Consider the following 12,673-nt stretch of genomic DNA (forward strand, 5'->3'; position numbering starts at 1 on the left):
TTTATGTGAAACTTGGTTAACTTTCGATAGAAACCCAAACTTCCACGATTTTAATACTATTCGCTTGGATCGAGATACCTCCTATGGAGGAGTACTAATCAAAAAGTGCTATTCTTTCTACAGAAGTTACCTTTCCTCGATACAAGACATTGAAATTGTCGCTTGTCAAGTAACAACCAAAGGCAACCCAAGAAACAATTTAGCTGGATAATGCCTTAAACAGTTATTGTTCAGCTTATTCTCTCTGATTGAAGTCTTATTCAGCTTTCGTTGTTTGCTGGGAAAGATCTTTGCATAGCTTCCATATATATTCCCCCCAACACCGCGATTGGGCATCGCCGGCTACATGACGTCATATAATCCCTGCCTGCACCGCGACTAGTTTTAGGAGACTTCAACTCTCACGGTACGGAATGGGGTTTCCTTTATGATAATCGTTCGTCTTTAATTCACAATACTTGCGACAACTTCAATATGTCAATTCTAAACACGGGTGAAATGATTGCGCGTGAATCCCTGATCCCCACGGTAGCGACCATCTGCCGATCGTAGTCTCGATCACCGATCAGCTCAAGATCATTGGAATCAATCAATATTTCGTATGACCTCACACGAAATATCGATTGGAAGAGCTATGCTGCCGCGATATCCGACAACATCGAATCTACTGAAGAGCTTCCTCCGGAGGAAGAGTACAGTTTTTTGGCTGGCTTGATTTTCGACAATACGCGACGTTAGAAACACGAATGATGAGTTTGATGAAAGCCAGTACTTACGCCGGTTCGTTGACGGACTAACGAGAGAAACATCGATAAGCACTCTTTGGGGCACGGCCCGATGGTTGCGAAACCGAAACAGTACCAACGAGAGCGTGGAATATTCAAACCGTTGGATATTCGATTTTGCCAAGAAGGTTTATCCGGATTCCGCACCGGCACAGAAGATCTACCTCGCCACGTCCCCACACGATAACGATAACGCGAACGAAACACTGTTTTCGATAATGGAGCTCTCACTCGCTCTCTTACCATGTTACAATAATGCTCCAGAGCCAGACAGAATCAAATTCAACTTGTTGAAGAATCTGCCAGACTCTGCCAAGATATGCTTGTTGGACTTATTTAATGAGTTTCTTGAGGCTAACATTGTCCCACACGATTGGAGACTCATCGCTCATCGCCATCTAAAACCAGGAAAACCAGCCTCCGACCACAATTCGTATCGACCGATCGCAATGCTGTCCTGTATCCGGAAGTTGTTCGAGGAAAATATCCTATCCCGCCTCGACAATTGGGTTGAAGCAATGGCTTACTGTCAGATACACAATTTGGCTTTCGCAAAGGCAAAGGGACGAACGAATGTCTTGCGTTGCTCTCAACCGAAATTCAAATGGCCTATGCTAGCAAAGAGCAGCAGAGCATCAGTATTCCTAGATATTAAGGGGGCTTTTGATTTCTATCAACATTCTTTCAGAGAAGTAGCACCAGACTGGTCTTTCAGCGACTTTAAAAGACTTTTTACTAAACTTGTTGTCGGAAAAGCACATGCATTTTTCGCATTTTGACTTATCGACATCACGATTTAGCTACATGGGCCTTCCCCAGGGCTCATGTCTAAGCCCCCTGTTATACAATTTCTACGTCAACGACATTGATGAATGTCTTGACAATTCCTGCACGTTAAGGCAGCTTGCAGACGATGGCGTGCTACAAGGACCATTAAAGAAGACCTTGGACAATTTGTCTGCTTGGACTATTAATCTGGGTATCGAATTCTCCACGGAGAAAACTGATCTAGATGTATTTTCCAGGAAGCGTGAACCAACACAACTACAGCTTCTATTAATGGGTCAAACTATCGCTCAGATCTTCACAGTAAAATATCTAGGGGTCTGGTTCGACTCGAAAGGTACTTGGGGATGCCATATTCGGTATCTGAAACAGAAATGCCAACACACTCTTCGTACAATAACCGGAACATGATGGGGTGCCCACCCCTAATTAGGTTGTATCAAACAACGATACTGTCGGTAATGGAATACGGATGCTTCTGCTTTCGATCCGCCGCGAACATACATTTCATCAAACTCGCAAGAATTCAGTATCGTTGTTTGTGTATCGCCTTAGGGTGCATGCAGTCGTCCCATACGATGAGTCTCGAAGTTCTGTCGGGCGTTCTCCTGCTGAAAAATCGATTTTGGGAACTCTCATATCGATTGCTCATTCGATGCGACATCTTGAACCCGGTGGTGATTGAAAATTTCGAAAGGCTTATTGAGCTCAATTCTCAGACCCGTTTCATGTCCCTGTACTTTGATTACTTGGCGCAGAATATTAATCCTTCTTCTTACAATCCCAACCGTGTACATTTCAAAAATACTTCTGAATCTACTGTTTTCTTCGACATATCCATGAAAGACGAGATTTGTGAAATTCCGGACCACATACGCCCACAAGTGGTTCCTAATATTTTTTATAATAAATTCCGAGAAGTCGACTGCTCTAAGATGTTTTATACTGACGGATCAAACCTCGAACGGTGCACTGGCTTCGGTATTATTAATCAAAAATTCACCGCCTCCTACAAACTCAGTGACCCTGCTTCAGTTTACGCCGCAGAATAGCTGCTATTCAATATACTCTTGGGGTCATTGACACACTACCCGCAGACCATTACTTTATATACTACTTTCGGATAGTCTGAGTTCCATTGACGCTATTCGCTCGATGAAACGTGGAAAGCACTCCTCGCATTTTTTGGGGAAAATACGGAAGCTACTGAGTGCTTTATCTGACAAATCTTTCCAGATTACCTTCTCATTGCTCCATTCCGGGCAATGAGAAGGCGGACTCCTTGAAGGTGACGTTTATGAAAGAATAATTTGCTTCATCGAACTTTTCAGTGTTACTCATCAGAGAAGCCCTCAAAAGTTGGAAAAACTCGTGGAGCAATGGCGAGCTAGGAAGGTGGCTACATTCGATAGTCCTCAAGGTATCGACAAAACCTTGGTTCAAGGGGATGGATGTGGGTCGTGACTTCATTCTAGTGATGTCTCGATTCATGGCAAACCATTACACGCTAGTTGCACATCTCCAGCGTATTGGGCTCGTGGACAGTAGTATCTGCGTTTGTGGCGACGGCTATCACGACATCGAGCACATTGTCTGGGAGTGCACCGTTGTCAATTCCGCCAGGTCTCGACTAATGGATACCCTGCGAGTCTGAAGAAGACCAACCAACATACCGGTTCGAGATGTGCTGGCAAGCCGCGATCTCCTCTATATGTCCCTCGTATACACCTTCGTAAAAACCATCAATATACAAATTTAACTGCCCCTTCTTATCTCTTATCATTCTCAGAAACGCTCTTTTCCATCTGTACCATAAACCCACGAAGATTTGATGCGACTTCAAGGCGACACAAAACATCTCTGTCGAATGAGCCAACAAACACGGGACCTACATCACGAACATCACACACGCAACTCGAAGTGTTGCCGATCCTTATCTGAGCCGTACTACGAAATCGTCTGGAGAAACCTCTGCCTTCTTGAGGAGGACCGCCCAGCGTCCCAGTACAGGATTCTTCCTGATAAAGGCCACCCGAGTCTGTAATCTATAGTGTTAAGGCTCAAGTTACCTTTTTTGAGCATGTTTTAGAATTGAGCGCTTGGTAGTATGCGTAGGAAAAAATGTGTTCAGCTTTGTTACCGGATTATCCATATAAAACCTCTTCAAAACTCTAAAAAAAGAACATCAGTCGATTTATTAGATTATCAGGATTCAAATCATGCAAAATAGTTGGTGTAAAAACAATTGACCGGGCGGGATGGTGCTTTTGAAAAAGAGGCTGTGGTTTTTCACTACGCAGTTGTGTTGCGTGCCCCGGGACAGTGTGGTGGTGTGACGAAAAATCACCGCCTCTTTTTCGAAAGCCCCATTCAACTAAGCCGATAGTTTTTCCAGCAGCTATTATGCATGATTTGTATCGTGCTGATCTAAAAAATTGACTGATTTTCTTTTCTGAACACATTTTTTCTAACACATACTATCAAGCGTTCAATTTTCATATACACTCACCGAAAGTTCTTTGAACCTTAATCTCCCGATGTCTGAAACTGAAAGTTTATAATTTTCTCCTCCCTGTCATATTTGTCGACCCTCCCTCACCTGACTAACCCATCGTTTCGTCACGGATGGCGATACTTATGTAAAAGCAGATTTTAGGCTGCTTCCTGGGCTCCTTTTTTCACTGCTCGTTTCGATGTCTCTGTGAAATTTAGAAAGCAGATGTCTAAATTTGCTAAAAATACGTGATTTTGCAGGCAATTGGAAAGTGGAAAGCAGAGCTCCCCTTTCGTGACAACCGGAACGGTCAATGGGCAGAATGCCTCCATAAGCGTCTACTGGTCCTACACTTTTCTGGTCGGATTTAGCCTCATGCTATTACTCAAATATTGTTCTGATATAACGTTGAAAAGGGCAATTGCGTGCCCAAAAATCCTAATCCCTTGAATGCACTGGAATTGCGGCCAATTGTGAAATACTGGGCTTCTGGCGCGCCGAATCGGAAGCAGAAATAAGAAAAACATATATTTAAACATAAAATTGAACCAACCGTAGTACAGTTTTTAGTAAATTGAGTAAAACGAACTAGTAAAACGTTTGATAATGAGTTCAATTTTATTTTCTGAAGTGTGATCAGTTGAATGAGTGAATTTTGACAAACCTTTTCGTGTGATGCAATTTAATTCTGTGCACCCTTTATTTCAGATCCCTACCATACGTTCTAAAATTTAAATTTTTAAAGCAATCTTCTCTCTTTATAAAACTAGTGTTACATTAAACTATGCATTTGAGAATGCTTCAAAAATAGAAATAAAAATATCAGAAAATTCACAAATTTGAAATTTTTTACCCTGAAATTTTTTTTTCTTTTTATTCTATAATTTTTATATATTGCATTATCTCAGAGATAACTCAGAATTCGTCCATAGTTCAGAACTGCTTCTAAATAGACATTTGAATACTCCCCTAACTGTACAATTTAACTAGTATTAACCAGTATTTAGAAAATTTATTTGTGAGCTTGTACAAACAAAATAACGCTTTTTTGTAAAAGTTGTATAATTGTACAGGGTAATTCTTCTGAGCTAGCTAAAAATTAAGAAATGATTTAAATCACGGAATTTTTATTACCACTCGAAAGATCATTCTTTGACATTTATTGTTTGAAGACAATTTCGTTTGGTCCATACCCTGAAGACATGTACTCAGGATTAACCCATTCATGCCCATGTTGTTTGTGGATAACAACGTTTTTAAACAAACTTTTGATTGAGGCAAGAATTGCTCACAAAAACAAGTAAGGCTCATTAATGTGATTATTGCTTTTAATTTGAGTATTAATAGTTACAAGGATCAGCTTTAGAACTGAAGTTATTGCAATTAGTCTGACTGGATTCCGATGGATCAGTGCTGCCAGGGACAGTTTACGTTGACGACGGAAAATGATTTTTTCATATATCTTCGTTATGGTGCAATATTATTGAAAAATGATAAAACTTGGCAACTTTTTCCACGTAATTGGACTATTGTAATTATTCTAGGAGAATTGTATTGAGCATAAGAAGGTAAAAATTGACCAGCTTCTAGCACTGCGATGGACGCACCTATCTTTATGAAAATAGGCTTTTCGTGTTTCTTGACCCAACCGTTTTCAGGGAAAAAATGTTTTGAAACCCTACAAACACTAGAAAAAAGTTGGGCATGAAAGGGTTAAAGGATTAAAAATCCGGTCAAATAGCACGGAACGATCGTATTGCTTCATCAAAGGTAGCAGACATTTTTTCCCGTAAATTTCTTGGTTGAAGGTCTCGGTTGCAATGAAAATTTCACTTTTCTAACCACAGGTACAGAAAGCCTGCCAAATCAGATAATTCTGTGTGCACTTCAACAGCTTCGTATGCTTGAAAATATCGGCCACTTTTCCCTTCCGGTTTCTATTACGCTGGAGTCAGCTGATTTGTAGTAGTTCGGATTCAGTAATACTGGAGCAAAATTTCGCTGTGTTGCTCCTAATGCTTGGACAACACTTTTATAACTAGAAGAACAAAGGTCAAAATCAAAAAAGAGGCATCTTTCTGCATGCAGGCATATAAGAGTTTTTAAGATTTTTTGAATATCGTGCATAAAAATGTGTCAAGCTTAAGTCGAGCAAATTTGGATCGGTAATCTTTTATACCTCTTCGAATTTTTTAGTGGTTTTGAAAGGAGCCGATTTATCAATAATTTTTTTTTAATTTTTTGTGTGTTTTGGTTTCTCCTCGTCAGTAACTAACACCAACTTAATGCTAGTTAGATAAGTTCGAATCAGCACCAAATTTGCGCTAGCAACTAACCAGGTCTTGTTTCCTTATGTACAAAAAATTGTCTTGTCCAAAATCTTTCCCATTTGGCAATTGAGCATAGTACCAGACGGTTGATTCTTATACCAAAAGACGGTGTCGGTTCACATTCCACGTCGGCAAACAGAACCTCTAGCGCCAGTTTGGTGCTGGCTTGGACTTACCTAACTAGCATTAAGTTGGTGTTAGTTACTGACGAGGAGAATCCGAAATACTAAAAAACCAAATATCAGTGGATGCTTTCGTGATACATTCAGCCGTTACTAAGAATTAAAATAAGTAGAACTAGAAGTGACATATTGTCCTGAAAAGATTAGAAATCGCAACTGGACTATTTAACCGTAAAGCTTAAGCCAAAAATAAAATGTTTTTGAAACCCATCCACAGATTGCAAAGTTTAGAATTAATTAGTAAAATATGAATCAAAATCAATTTTTCGAGATTCGAGAACTCAAAAACACAGGAATTTTTTTTTTAATTTTCGATAAAAATTCAAGAGATAATTATAGTAAAGTATTAAATAGAAAACAAACTTCAGTTTTATAAGGGATGATCCATAAATGACGTAGCATTTTTTGAGTGATTTTTAACACCCCCCCCTCCCCCATCGTAGCATTTCGTCACAAACCTCTAAATACCCCCCCTAGTAATTACGTAGCTTGACGGTAACTCTGCCCCCCCCCCTTTCCCCGCAAATTTTTTAAAAAATCCTTTCTATTCCGCTTTAAAAAAAGCTACGTAGTATGACATGACCCCCTACTCTCCTCTCGTCACACATCATCACAAAATACAAAACTCCCCCCTCCCCCATATAATGCTACGTCATTTATGGATGATCCCTAATACACAATCTATAAAAAATGATCTAATGTATTTTTGCCCACTGCGCTTTAGAATCGTTTTTGAGATCCCAAAGTTTTCTTTTGATTAGTCTTTCATGCAATATAAACTTTATGATATTATTTACGATTAACTTTACGATAGGAATTGGACCATATTTGGTAATTTCTATTTTTGCCAGGACGAACTTTTGACCACAGTTTAGTTTCGTCTTATCAGTTGCAACACCTTCATTTTATATTGTACATAAAACTACTTATGACGTTGCCATAATTTCAGCAAACGACAACACGTGCTTTTAGAGAAAAACACTTTAATACAATGTTCCAAAATTACTTCGAAATCAAAAAAAAATCATGATATTTTACCAAATCACCAACATTGATTATATGTCTGCTGAAATGTCTGCTCTGGGAGCGGGCATAGTGTAGTTGGTTCCCAACCTCGCACATAGCGTTAGAATTTTTTTTAAAGAGATTTTTATAACCCGAAAAAAGGCGAATGACCGTAAGGTTAAAAACTCTATAATCGAAATAAAAAATTAAGGGCTGTGTACAAGACACGATCGTAGTTACAATGAAATTTTTTTATTTCGATTTTAGAGGTTTAAAGGTCATTGGTCTCTTCGGGTTAGAAAAATCTCTTCAAAAATTTCCAACCCTATGTGCGGGGTCGGGACTCGAACCCAGGTGCGCTGCGTACAAGGCAATCAATTTACCAACTACGCTACGCCCAAATCAGTAGTTACATTGAAAATGCAGCATTATTAACCCTTAAAAGTTCTTTTATCAACTTTGCGATGTAGATGGAAGACCCACCGTTTCGCTTAGTGATAAGATTGCAACATTCACTTATTTTCTTGAAGGTTTTTAAAAACACTCCGGGTTTGTAGATTATTGATTTGAAGAGTATTTGTTTATATTATGATTGACTGGTAAAGGTACAGAATTAACTAGCGCAAACTTAATACAAGTTAATAAAAGGAATTTTATAATTCAATTATTTTTTTCATTATATTCGTCCTAATAAGAACGGTTTGCTAACAACTATGTTTTGAGATACGGGACGAGAATCCTTTGAAACAATTCGAACCTTGCCCGCGACTCGTTTCTGCTGAATACACACAGACGAACATTCCTCTTTCGCAGCTCATGTCAAATGAGCACTATGTAGCACAAGGCGATCTCTTTCATTAACTTTTTGGTGCAGATGGAAGACCATCCTTTTGTGCGATAAATAAGAATATGTTCATCATTCTTTTTGGTGTGGCTTTCGCTTAGTGGCAGGGTTGCCACATTCACTGAATTCCTTAAAGGTTTTGCAAGAACCATCGATTTGGTAGATTATGTTGAAGAATAAAAGTTAATAAAAGGAATTTTCTAATTGAATTATTTTTCCATTAACTCGTCCTAATAAGGACGGTTTGCTAATAACTATGTTTTGCGATATGTGACGAGAATCCTATGGAACGATTTGAGCCTTGCCTGCACGGCTGATACGCATGGCATAAACTGGCAATTTGCCATCTCGCTTCTGTTCCGCCATCGTCGTTTGACGCTGCGAACAAAATTCTTCCAACGCACACATACAAACGTTCCTCTTGACCTCTTCCGTACCTCGTGATCAAATGAAAGATCTAACAGCTGTCCTACAAGCAACAATAGCGATAATCCATCTGATTCTGCCAGCAGAGCTGGCATGGCAATGAAGGAATTCGGTCAAAAACGTTTCTTATATATCAAGCGATGAAATGGGTAGGACGCTTATGTATGTCGAGATGAGGTCCGTGTTAGGGAAAGTCTTGCGCAAATTTGTGAAAATTGTATACGTTTTCCTTATTTATTGAATATTTACTTGTTTTTCAATAGTGTGCTAATAAAATACACAGATAAATTTCATAACAATTTTTATTGGCAATTTTCAGAATCGATTGGTGTTCGAATCATGAAAATCCATCAATAATTAACAAAACGTAAGCGAAAACTTTGTCTGTTTTCTTACATTTCCCAATATGTTTACAATAATACGGATTTTTCAATAGTGTACAGTTGAAATACCAATTTATAGTTGCAACCAATTTTTAAGTGGGACTTCTCTGAATCTATTAGTATTTAAATGACGTAAATCCATCAACAATTAACAGCGCTACAGTCGTTTAAAATTATGCCACATTTTCGGGACGCAGCTTGAAATCAGATTTTAGTTTTACACCACCCACCCCATATAGTGGAGTGAAGCATTTTCAATGCTTAAAAGTTTGATCTTCTGATTGCGAAAATCATATAGTTCATTTCCAACATGCTGCAATTTATAATTTAGGCAAGCTATCCTAATTCAATCATACCAATTTTGAAACTCTAATTGCATTTTCAAATAAATTGTTATTGAATAATGTCTGCCTGAATCATTCCTTCTGTTCAAAATCCGGGCCCTCTCTACAACTCTTCTTCCCGCTCGACGGCCCTGGGGACGGTAAACGACACACATTCCTCACAGTTAAACAATTCGAAGACGGTGAGTCAGTGTAAATCGTTCCATTATGAAATGGCAAACAATTCTGAACAACAATAACATGTCAGTTTGTTGGTAGCACCCGTTAGCCACCAGAAAATTCCCTGTTAAAAAACCTCATGTATTAGAACGAAAAAGTCTGCTAAAACTGAATAAAGCTCAGCAGTCTATTATCTTGTGAAGTGTAACATTAAAAAAACTGCTAACAAAATCTACTCACGAGTAACTGATCATTTGTTTTCCTGTTACTATGATGTGGATTGTTAAATCAATTTTTACATCGAATAACCTTAGGACGAACCTTATAGGCTCAAAGTTTATAGCTGACTTTTACTATCCAATAAAACTGAGGAGGATCTACAAAACATAACACTGCCTTCTGCCTTTTATTTTCGCTCGCTCAACTGAATGCTATATGAGAAAATTAAAATAAAATGAATATTTCTGTAATAAATGATAACCCTACCCGAAGATATGTTTAATCACAAGTGACTTCTGGCATCCACTGAGGCCAAAATCCATATCAATTATGTAAATACTAAATTGAAATTAATATGAAACGATACACTCGTAAATTTCCACCAACTCTCAAGTAAGCCCCTGGTTGTCCTCTGATTCTCACACAAATTAATCGCAATGCTTCTGCACAGTAAAATCCCCCGCCCACCGAGCCAGTCACTACTAACTGTGAAAACCCATCATCACAATATGGAGCCCCACTCATTACAATAGCCCTTTGATTAGCTCTCCTGCTTCATTCGATGATAGCCAACAATGCCGTTGTCGGTTTTTCATCCCAAATACGACACGGCAAGCCGAACCAGCCGAGCGGTTCAGCTGTTCGGCCTCCTGTCAGCCTGGTTTCGTTTTCCCACCGTTTACACTAATACTGGTACACGGTAACGCTCCACCAGCAAACCGAAGCAAGCAATAGCATCTCCCGCCGCCAAAGGAAGTAAACACAACACTGACTGGGCTGATGTTGGTCCGCAAAGCCACCCACTGAACATCTCGTGGAACGGACTACCAACACCAGTAGCTTTGCCGTCGGTAACGAAAGAAAATCCTGAAATCTCTCGGTCTCGTTTTCATTTTTCATTCCACACATTGCTGCATATGACAGATTTCGATTGCCTCTTACGATAGTGACACATTTTCATTCAAACGGAAATTTTCCCACGCTATAATCATTCTTTAACAGACTTGTTGGGTAGTGCCATTAAATCAAACCACCTTGAAGAGTTGTTTAGAAAGAAATTCACCTTGTTTACACTATCTCGTCGCACTATCTCACTTTTACGTATATCATCTATACCTCCCGGATCTTCCTTTCTCGGGACCAAAACGATACCAACCTCTTATCAAACTAATAGATCACCCACTCACACACACCCGGATTCCACCAGGAAAACCCCCGGGTAATTAAGCTCACTCTGGTTCCCAGCGACCGCACACTGGTTTGCTTCGGAAAATCTACACTTTCTCACGATTTTCCCGTTTCACTCTTGTTCGCGCTATCGAGCAGAAACAGCGACGATTTCAATTTACGGGCAATCCCATTTCACTCACGCAAAACCGATTCCACCGTGCGCCAGAGATCCCAGCAGCTACGCTTGTCATCAAATTTCATATCCTTCAAATTTCACCACACCGAATCGCGGATAGTGTGTACCTGCCAGTGCGAGCAATCAAACATTAACAGATTTCCTCAGATTTGCTCCTGCACCTAAGACCAGCATCACTAGAAAGGTTTGTCGTCAACAGAGAATTCTCTGTTTTTATAAATTTCTATTTTTTCACTTTCCACAAACTGACACTGCTGGCTGAGGGGGCTGGGCTTTGGCTGCTATCACGCGCGGGACTTGGCAGCTGTTTCGCGAGCGACACGAACGGAAGACGAAATGCAACTGGGAAAAATTGCTCTGAAGCAGCCGAACTTGAAGCCTCTGGAAAAGTCTGCTCCCGGAGCAACATGGTGGAAAAACCAGGATCATGCGACGGCGACAACTACGACTACGATGTGGAAGGCTCACCCATACCGATACGCCGCACGGATATGGCTCGCTGTGGCTGCTGTTGGTTGGTGTTGAATGTCAAAATCACGAGGGAAGGCACTAGGCTGGGTTGGCAGTGCCATGGAATTAATGTTGGGCGAAAGAAGGATGTGAAATCTATGACGGTGTTTGTGGTAGTGTTGGGAAAAACGTAGACAAAAGGTCAGATTTTTGATTTGCCGCCGACTTGTGGAATATGGTAACGGTACGTCCGTTGGGGAAGGTTTTTAGAAGAAAAATGTTTAGCGCATGATAGGGTAAGAGAGTATAGACACTTCACTCTCATTTCAAGGAACCAAGACTGATTTGGGTTGTTATGTCTACTGATAACACTAAAACATCATGAAGCCATCGTACTAGGAATGTTTAATAATTTTCCAATTTTTATGCGAGACAAAACAATATCAAATAGCAAATTGAATATAAAACCAAAAATAACGCGAGAACGGTGTTTGTCGACTATTGTGTTGATTAGTATAAACTGACTCCATGAAAAAAGCTTAAATAAAAAATGCTTAACCCATTATATAAGAATAACATCGTTTTTGATATATTGAATTGAAATAAAACATTTTTAATACACGGAAAAAACTTTTTCAAATAACTTTTGCGAGTAGGGTTCAGGTTGGAATTTTCATAAAAGAAAAATCTAGAATATGTTGGATTTGCTGATATATATTTTCAAAATTCGGTTGGGACATTATCACCTGAAATTTTTTTAACCATTCTGTTACTCATCTTCGGAAACATCCTTTTTAGTCTGGATGCTGTGGAAAATTGTTGATTTTTTTAAAAATGCTTGAATTTAATGTAGGTTTAGAAACAATAGATACCATTCAGAAACAATAGATACTATTACAG

At 39.4% G+C, this 12,673-nt stretch overlaps 1 protein-coding gene across 6 annotated transcripts in view; it reads right to left on the bottom strand.

The window, feature by feature from the left end:
• LOC131690553 (alpha-catulin) overlaps nucleotides 1-12,673 on the bottom strand; it is a 504,668-nt gene that overhangs the window by 421,279 nt on the left and 70,716 nt on the right. For 2 of the 6 annotated variants that reach the window (XM_058976422.1, XM_058976420.1), the window contains exon 1: nucleotides 11,114-11,724. The exons of 1 other annotated variant lie outside the window; for it this stretch is intronic. The gene's annotated coding sequence lies outside the window, so the exon portion shown is untranslated. Of the gene's footprint in view, nucleotides 1-11,020; nucleotides 11,725-12,673 lie in introns of those variants that run through there. 3 more of the 6 variants (XM_058976426.1, XM_058976424.1, XM_058976421.1) reach the window with 3 other exon arrangements.

This window comes from Topomyia yanbarensis, chromosome 3 (genome assembly GCF_030247195.1).
Source record: "Topomyia yanbarensis strain Yona2022 chromosome 3, ASM3024719v1, whole genome shotgun sequence".
NCBI classification, from domain to species: Eukaryota; Metazoa; Arthropoda; class Insecta; order Diptera; family Culicidae; genus Topomyia; species Topomyia yanbarensis.